This window comes from Phoenix dactylifera, unplaced genomic scaffold (genome assembly GCF_009389715.1).
Source record: "Phoenix dactylifera cultivar Barhee BC4 unplaced genomic scaffold, palm_55x_up_171113_PBpolish2nd_filt_p 001973F, whole genome shotgun sequence".
Lineage (NCBI taxonomy): Eukaryota > Viridiplantae > Streptophyta > Magnoliopsida > Arecales > Arecaceae > Phoenix > Phoenix dactylifera.
In genome coordinates, this window is record NW_024069255.1 from 26,708 (window position 1) to 36,577 (window position 9,870).

Here is a 9,870-nt window from a genome sequence, read left to right on the forward strand (position 1 = left end):
GGGTTGGGCATGCTCGGCCGAGGCTTGGATATGTGTGCGGCGTGCTCGGCCAAGGTTGGGCATGCTTGGTCGGGGCTTGGCATGCATGGTATGGGCCGGCCATGGGTGTGCTTGGCCGAATGAAAGCTTTGGCCAAGGCTCTCCAAGTAATGTAGTTGGCCTCCGTTGGCCTCTTTATGGCTCGATGTTTTTCTTAGTTGGCGGCGTTTGCGGGGGTCCTCAACACACGTGTCCCGTGCGGATGCCGCTACTTATCCGCGGTTGGCCTAATTTGGGATTTTTGTTGGTTGGCCGGATAGACTCCCGGGACTCGCTTCCTGGTTATTCGGGACGCGGATCCAGCTGCTTTCTCTCCCGCGGATTGGTGACTTGGCATTCTGTCCTCCATCCATCTTGCGGCTTGATGCATCTTGGCTGCCCACGTCTTCGCTCGCCAAATCTCTATGGAAGAGCCTGCGGGCTCCTTTGATTCTGTGCGTGATCCTTCTTTGTTTGGCCCTGCGCTTGTGCTTGGATTTCTGCCATATGTCTCGACCTGCTATTCTTGGCCAAGCGCTGCCTTGCAGGGCCTTACCTTGTTTACTGTCGCGCGCAGATGGTTGCCACTTGTCCCTTGGCCAGGCCTTTGGCTCGACCGACGGTGGCTTTCCTTGTTTGGCCTTAGGACGCGCATGCGCTAGCTGGTCCGGGTTCAATGTGCGCGGGCTTGGACTGATTGTGCTGTCATTGGTTTGGCTCGACCAGTGTGTTGGCTCTGGACTCGATTGGCTTGAATGCGCTCGGCCGAATGCAGTTTCATCCGTGCCTTGCGCTTGCTGCCCCTTCTGTGCGCGCGCGTTCAGGTGCTCGCGCATGGGCTGGTGCCCCTCGTTGCTGCCCAAGTGCATGCCCCTCCTGGCCTTGGCGAGGTTCGGGCGCGCCATGCAGGCATGGGCGCATTGTGCGGCGTGGCCGTCTGGGGTACGTAACACCTGGTTGACCGGTCGCGCATCCCGGCTGGGAGAGTCCCAGTCCGGGTGGGATTGGGACTTGGTCGCGTGGCCGCCAGTAGGCGTGCGCGGTCACTGTAGCTAGCGAGGTTCTTGCGACCGAACCTCGCTGCACTGTCACAGGCGAGCACGCGCGGGCGGGTTGGCCAACGCGCGGTCACTGTAGCTGGCGAGGTCCTTGCGACCGAACCTCGCTGCACTATAGCAGGCGAGGTCCTTGCAACTGAACCTCCCCGCACTGTAGCAGGCGGGCGTGCGGTCACTGTAGCTGGCGAGGTTCTTGCGGCCGAACCCCGCCACATTGTAGCAGGCGGACTTAGCCACGACAAGGCTTTGGCGGGGCTGCGCGTGCGGGGGCTCGGCCAAGGCTGGGCGTGCTCGACCGAGGCTTGGGTAGGCATGGGCGCGCGGTTGGCTCGGCCGAGGTTGGGCGTGCTCGACCGAGGCTTGGCATGCATGGGCGCGGTGTGCGGCACGGGCATAGTCTCGGCCGACCATAGATGTGCTTAGCCAAATGAAGGGGCTTGGCCAAGGCTTTCCAAGCAAAATAGTTGGCCTTGGCTTGACCCTTCGATGTCCTCCTTGGTTGGCAGCGCTTGTGGGGGTCCTCAACAATTTTCCGCCGTACAACATAACGTTGGTATCCACAGTTTCTAGTTGACATAACCTGCTTATCTAATATATATTCTATTTGCTCTCTGCATGCATGAAATTTTGGTGGCGGCGGCTCAACAACAGATAACGGGTCAGGGTTATCATTAGGGAAAGATGTGTCAACAAAGAGGTCGGAAGGAATAATTGCTGTCTTTTTATAAGGGATTAAATCTTTAATATTAAATATCACACTAATTCCCTAGTCATCAGGAAGATCAACAATATATGCATTCGAACTAATTTTCTTTAAGACTTTTAATGGGCTCGCACTACGAGCTTATAGTTTCTTGAACGTTCGAAAATCGTTCAGGCCTGATTCTTACCATAACATAATCTCCTGCACTTAGCTCTTTATAACGTTTGTGCGAATCAACAAGGAATTTATATTTGAAGTTATTAGAGTAAACGCGATTGCTGATTTTTTGATGTAATGAATGTAGATACGATGCAAATGAATGTGCAGACTAAAACACTCTATGCTGATGAGACATGGAAATCATGTCTATAGGCTACCTAAGTTTGTAACCATGCACCACTTCAAATGGATTCATGCCTATGGACTTGTTGATCGAACTGTTATATGCAAACTCAGTTGTTGGTAACACGAAATCTCAGATCCTAGCATGTTCGCCTACCAGACATCTCAACAGGTTTCCAAGGCTACGGTTGACAACTTTAGTCTGGCCATTGGTTTGAGGATGGTAGGCAGAGGAAAATTTTAGTTTGGTGCCCTTCATGTACTAAAAGATTTTCCAAAAGTAGCTCATGAATTTAATGTCCCTATCATACACAATAGATTTAGGAAGGCCATGGAGTCTAACGACTTCATCAAAATAAAGTTTGGCAATTCTATCGATATCGGAAGTCTTAAAACAGAAAAGAAAGTGAGCCATTTTTGAGAAACGGTCCACGACCACAAAAATAAAATTTTGCCTGGTGGAAGTACGAGGAAGTTCTAACACGAAATCCATACTAACATCTTGCCATGGACACTCAGGAACAGGTAGCGGATTGTACAGACTAGTGTTCTGTTTACGTTGTTTAGCTAGATGACAGGTACGACACCGACTGACAATTTTAGCCACGTCTCTCTTGAGACTCGGCCAAAAGAAACGACTCCACCATTTCAATGGTCTTGTTTCGCCCAAAATATTCAGAAAGTTCTTTAGCATGTATTTTCTATACTAAGAAATCTCTCACTGATGTTCGAGGGATACACAATTGATTGGATCAAAAGAGAATCATTTTGCAGAAAAAAATCGTTCTGCTCTCGATCCACCCTGTCACGCAGGGTCAGGTATATTTGTCTAAAGTCAAGATAGGAGACATATTGTTCCCTGATCCTTCCAAAACCTATTACTTTCGTGTTCATCGCGGAGAGGAGGAAGATCCGTCGGCTGAGCGCGTCAGCAGCTTTATTCTCAACTCCAGCCTTGTGCTTCAAGACAAAGGTATAAGCTTGGAGAAACTCGACCCATCAGCCATGCCTATGGTTTAGTTTCTTTTGGGAGTTGAGATATTTTAATGCTTCGTGGTCTGAATATAAGACAAACTCTTGCGGTAGGAAATAGTGTCGCCAATGTCGCAAGGCTTGCACTACTGCATAGAATTTTTTATCATAGGTGGATTAACATAACCTACTGTTGTTTAATTTTTCACTGAATAATGCGACAGGATGACCTTCTTGGCTTAACACGCCACCTATACCAACTCTAGAGGCGTCACATGCAACCTCAAATACCTCCGTGAAATCAGGGAGGTGCAAGACAGGAGCTTCTATCATCCTTTTTTTAATTTCGTTAAACGCTTGGGATGCAGATTTTTTCCACATAAAGTCTTCTTTCTTCAGGCAATCTATGATAAGAGACATTATCAAATTAAAACTCCTAATGAAGCGACGGTAGAAAGTGGCCAACCCATAAAAAATACGTACTTAATATAGAGACTTGGGCTCGGGCCAATCTATTATCGCGCTTACCTTCTCAGGATCAACAGAGACACTCTTAGAAGATACAATGAACTCTAAGAAAGTAACATGATTGGTCAAAAAGGCACATTTCTTGGGATTTGCAAAGAAATTTCTTTCTTTTCTAAGGACATCACAAACTTGCCTTAGATGTGTGAGATGGAGCTCCTAAGTTCGGCTGTATATGAGGATGTTGTTAAAGTACACAATAACAAATTTGTTCAGAAAATGTCTAAATATTTGAGTCATCACCCTCATAAAAGTACTGGGACCGTTGGTTAATCCGAACGGCATGACTAACCATTCGTGGAGTCCATCTTTCGTTTTGAAGGCAGTCTTCCATTCATCCCCAGGATGAATCCGGATCTGGTGGTACCCACTCTTCAGATCGATCTTGGAAAAGATCGTAACACCAGGCATAGAATCTAAGAGGTCGTCCAGCTTGGGGATGGAAAAGCGATACTTAATCGTGATTTTGTTGATGGTACAGCTATCAACACATCCTCCAAGAGCCATTTTTCTTGGGGGTGAGGAGTGCAGGCACGGCACATGGACGTAGGCTCTCGTGAATATATCCTCTTGTGAGGAGTTCGTCAACTTAACGTTTTAGTTTAGCGTGTTCATTTGAGTTGAGCCTATGATAAGGAAGGTTGGATAGGGATGCTTCGAGAACTAAATCAATTGCGTGCTGGATCTCACGCATTGGAAAAATGCATCCGGAAGATCATCAGACAAGACGGAATGAAACTCCTTTAGAAGGGAAGCTACTGCAGGAGAATGCTCAAAGGTGAACTCCACATTGATAATTTTAGCCACAAGTGCAAACATAAGTGTCTGGCTCTCGATATCTTTCATTACCATTTTTGAAGTAATGATGTGAAGTGGCTTGCTTTTACCTGGGTCATAATTCTTCTTTTCAGGGGCAGACTCTCTAGGAAGTATTGGGTTCAGTCTAATTTTTTTATCCTGAAAAATAAAACTACACGAGTTTGAACGTCCATAAAGTGTGACGTCCATATCGTATAGCCAAGGTATTTCTAAGATGACTTACATGCATCGGAATGCTGTCACACCAAATTTCGTCCTTATAAGATAAGAATTGAATAGGGACGAGGCATCTTTCCGATCCAGAGATGGATGTATTATCCACCCATGCTACTTTGTACGGGCGGGGATGGGGCTCAGACTTCAACTTGAGGTGGGAGACAACTCCGGAAGCGATGTCGTTGATGCAACTCCCGCTATCGAAAAGGATTTTGCAAGTTTTTTCATTGATCTTAACAAGAGTGTAGAATAGGGAGGTTCAGCGCCAATCTTGTTCGGTCTTAGTCTGGGCGAGGGTGCACCTAACCACATGAAGCCTAGGGTCTTGGTTATGCGGGTCATAGGTTTCCTCTCGTGAATCGTTCTGGACAAATTCTAATCTGGTTGGTTCATTTCCAAAGTCTTCTACATAATCTTCGATGTTTGGTTCATAGACTTCTTTGACAAATTCAGCCTCTTGGTTTCCAGCTTCTGGTTCGTTAGGTCTTAGCAGTACATTGGGATGCTATGTGGCCAAACTTTTGACACAGGAAACATTGGGTTTGGCATCGAGAAGGAGGGTTGGGACCTAATATTCCTTTTTCTTTATCATTTGAAGGGTTCGGGATAGGCATCGGGGATGTCCTAGCTGGTGCTTGGATAGGGCCGGGCTGATTAGGAGGATTGGGAAGTGGTCTGAGTTGTGGGAGATAGTTTTGGGTAGGTCGGACTTCTGAGGTCATTAGTCGAGGGTCAATACGCCTCACCACGGGTGTCCTTAAGAAACTATCCACATCTTGAGCCAACTAGTATGCTTGGCCAAGAGTGGTAATCTTTTGTAGGATGACTTCCTTCTGGATTTCCTTGCGAAGCCCTGCCTGAAACCTTAAAAGAGTGACAGTCTCATCTTCTACTACACCGCACCTCTTATGAAACTTCTCAAATCGTGCGATGTAATCAGTAATAGCTGATGTCCCTTGAGTTAGTTTCTGCCACCTATCCATAAGGCGTTGTCGGTAAGAAAATAACAGATACTTTTCATTCAATTTCTTTTTCATATCCTCCTATGTGGTGATACGTCACCGAGGAAGCCTTTGGATATCGCGCATATGTTCAACATTATGCCAGTACCAATGAGCTTGCCCAATAAGCTTCATCTTGGTAAATCGCACCTTCCTATCATCGACATCTCATACCATTCAAAGTAGTTATCCATGCTCGCTCTCCAATCGAGATACATGCTTGGTTCGAGTTGACTGGCAAAGGTAGGGGCCTCTATTCTTACGGTACGTAATAGTCTCTCATCGAGTTCGCGTTGGCAATCGAAGGTGGTTGGTTCTTAGGAGGATGGGGAAAGACTACAGGTGGTACGACCAAACCGAATTCAGGTTGGGCTGCAACGGGGTTGGTGGTTCCGGGGTCCTAATGTTTCACATTAGCACACGGACCTCTCATTTAAATTCTTCATTATCAGCTCGCATGGCAGCGAACTGTTTTATGAGAAATTTCAGAGCTTCAGAATCCGTGGTAGCTAAGGGGACTTTGGGTTGAGTGGCTTGGTACTTCTTACCGCTATGGGTTGGCATGTAATGACAACACTATGTATGATGATGTGAGATGTAATGTCACTAATGGAACTCTAGTAAATATAATGATCCTAAAGTATGATTTTGATCTTAGCAAACTTTCATAGAATTAACTTAAAATTTAGATATTGCTGATTTTTACTCCGGTTATTCTTGAGTTAAGGTATGAAATTAATCAAGATAGGAAAATAGGTTGCAAACAAGTTTTACGGTTGTTTTAATCCTAAAGTAAATTGATCATTGAACGTTGAGAAACATCCTGTTGCTAGGGTGTGCTAACTGAATAACAAGATTTAATGATTGATAGGACGGATTTGAAAGTGGAGAAACCTATGTTCTGAATTTTGACAGCAAAGTAAGTTTCAAGAATATAGCTATCATGCAAGAGAACTATAACATAATTAAATGAACAAGCCCTAGAGAAGTAGGAACCTATTACCTGTCGGGAAGCAGACGACCAGAATCCTTCGCTCGTGGATTCTCAAGCATTGAAGAAGATGATGGACACAACACAGAAGAATCAGTGGGGCTGATTGCTGAATTCGAACTGATGCACGGTTGAGATGGACACCAAGGAGGGATGAACGACGGGAGGATGAAGCCGTGGAGGGAGTGCTGATTGGGCCGGTGTGGAGACGACATGATGGGTTGTGGACTTGAAAAGAGGGGCGGATTGTGGGTCTGTTGAAGAAGAGGGCCTGCTGGGTCTTGCATTGAAGAAAGGGTGAGCGGGCTGGTGCGGCTGGGCCTAGAAGGGCTGTAGGTTAGGAGGCTTGAGAAGGCCCAAACAGGTGGGGGTGTGAAGGGGGGCTTGAGGAAGACCATGGTGGGAGGGGGGAAAAAGGGGCGGGCTTAATGAAGAAGTGGGCCAGTGAGAAAAAAAAGGGGGGTGAAAGAGGGAAGGAGGCGGAGGGATGGTGGTGCTCAGCGGAAGGGAGAGCAGCGGGCGGCGATTAGGAAGAGGAGGTGGAGCGCGGCAGGACGGCGACGGCGGTGGCCGGCAGGGCGGGAGCGGGGAAGGAATGGGCGGCGCGGTGAGGCAGTGAAGCGGTGTCTCGGGCGGCCGTAAGGAAGAGGGGGCAGAGAGCGTTGCAGCGGCGATGGCGGCCAGTGGCGCGGAGGCAGCGAAGGGCGGCGGTAAGGAAGAGGAGGCAGAGGCGACCGGGAGGAGCGGCGCTTCAAGGGCGGCGATGGCTTGAGCGGTAGAGCTCAGGCGGCGACGGCTCGGGCGGTGGAGTTCGGCGGGGAGGCATCGTGGTGGAAGCGGCGGAGGCCTCAGCGGTGCGGCGAAGATGTAGGCAGCGGGTAGTCGCGGAGAGGAAGATGAACATGTACTTTTTCCCTTTTTTTTAGTCGGCACGTGCGGTCACGTGCAGAGCCCCCCTTTTTTTCGAGACGGCACGTGCGGTCACGTGCGAACTAGCACGTGCGCCTGCGTGAGGCTAAGCACGTGCAAGTCACGTGCGGACTTCTTTTTTTTCGGATCCGGACTACCGGGTTGTGGGTTAACGGATTCAGTACTTTCCCGTTAATCAAATCTTCAACCTTCCGATGGGTTCAGGAGGGCGTGCCGATCCTCGCGGCGGTGGCTGTGGGGGAGGGCTGTGGCGGCGGAAAAGGGGAAGAGGTAGTGACGGAGAGGGGCGACGGTGTTCTTTCGGATTCGGCCACAGACGGTGGCAACAGGGTGCGGCCGAGGGCTTCCTTTGTCAAGCCAGGTGCGACGCGGTTGACACTAGGGCGGCGGGCTTCCGTGGGGTTGCGGCGACCTTCGGTGGCGAGCCGATGGTGAGGCGGTGCTGCGTGGCAGAGGCGGTGGCGGGCACGGGCGCGGTGACGGGTGGAGGAGAAACCGGTTAGGAGTTTTTCCCCTTTGGAAACTGATGAGGGGCTTTTCCCCTCTTTTCCCTCGTGTGAGGACCGAGAGATGAGAGAGAAAAGAAAAATAAAATTTATCTCTCTCTTTGCAACGTGCACTCGCGATGGCCTTCAACACGATCCAGCGTCCGCGGTGCGATGGTTCCAACAACAATCTCGTGCGGTAGGCGGGGAAAAAGAATCGGGGATGGCCCGTCCATAAACTGGATTTCGGAGCTTTAGCAACAGAGGCAAAGTCGGCCGGCTCTGATACCAAGCTGATGGAGGACCACTGCAGGAGAATAGGGAAGGAAGAGGAAGAAGAAAAGAGGAGGAAGAAGAAATGGAGGCTAATTATTATTCAATTCTTCAATGCCTTAATTTTTCAGAGGGGTGGCCTTTATATAGGCCTTACTTTAGGCCAATCAGTTGACTATATACCAAACTTGGGCCCTTATAAATTGGACCTTACATCACATCAATTAAGCACTTACTAACAAGGACCATTAAACCAACTGATCACACCCAAAATTGGATCTTTATAATTAGGTATTACATTGATCAATTGATTTAATCACTTGACTCAACAACTAACCAAATCGACTCAAGCAATGACAAAAGCAACTAATAATGCAATAAATGGACCCTGACTCAAACTGGTGCCTCAGGATCATCTTCTAGCCATAATGATATCAATCCCTAGTGCGAATGCGAGCGAATGGCTCTGATGGCTCAGTCATCTGAAAGAACGGCTCGATGTCCCCATCAGTTTGAGCCATAAAGAATTAGGGCATTCAATGAAAGGAAAAAAAACCCGTGGCTTGGCCGACTTCTCTTCCTCACGTTGGGCATGAGCTTCTTCTCCCTCTTCTTTCTCTTGCGTTTGCGTAACCTCTTCTTCTATTCTGGTTCTTTCCTTCAGCGGATCTTCTTCTCCATGGATCTTCATCTTCAGTGGATCTTCTTCCTCACCAAGGCGCCTCCATTAACAAGAAATCCTCGTCCAACAAGGATTTCTCCTAGTGCATGCTGCCGCCCCTACACCTTCAAGTGTGATCCTATTCCATTAAGGATTCCTTGGTCAATAAAGACTCCCACTTCATCACGCCTTCCCCCTCTTATTTCTTATCGTGAACCCACCCAAAAGAGGGATCCTTACTAGCAGCGCACCACAGCCTTACCAAGTTCAGATCTTCGCAAGCACAGAATGCGGACGCACGGGACACGCATCCAGGTCCAGCCACGACCCGCATCCCGGCCAGCTGGGACGCGCATCCCACCCATCACACATGGTCCTCTTTCTCGTCGCCTTTAGATCTGAACCTTCACCAGTTGAGCCTTCATTCAACCGTGTCCCAGCGGCAACCACGACCCTTACTCTCCTTCATGGCATCATCTTCCATCCAGATTCAGCAATCAGCCCCTGCTGATATTCTGCATGGCGTCCATCATCTTCTTCATCGCTTGAAAATTCACAAGCAAACGATTTTGGTTGTCTGTTTCACGACAGGTGAGGTTTCTACTTCTCTTGGACTTGTTTATTTAATTATATTCAAGTTTTCTTGCATGATAGCTATATTCTTGCAAACTTACGTTGCAGTCAAAATTTAGAACATAAATTCCTCCACTTTCAAACCCGTCTTATCAACCATTGAATTTTTTGTTTATTAAATTAGCACACCCTAGCAATGAGACGTTTCTCAACGTTTAATGATCAATATACTTAACGTTAGAATAACCGTAAAACTTGTTCGCAACCTATTTTCTTATCTTGATTGATTTCATACCTTAACTC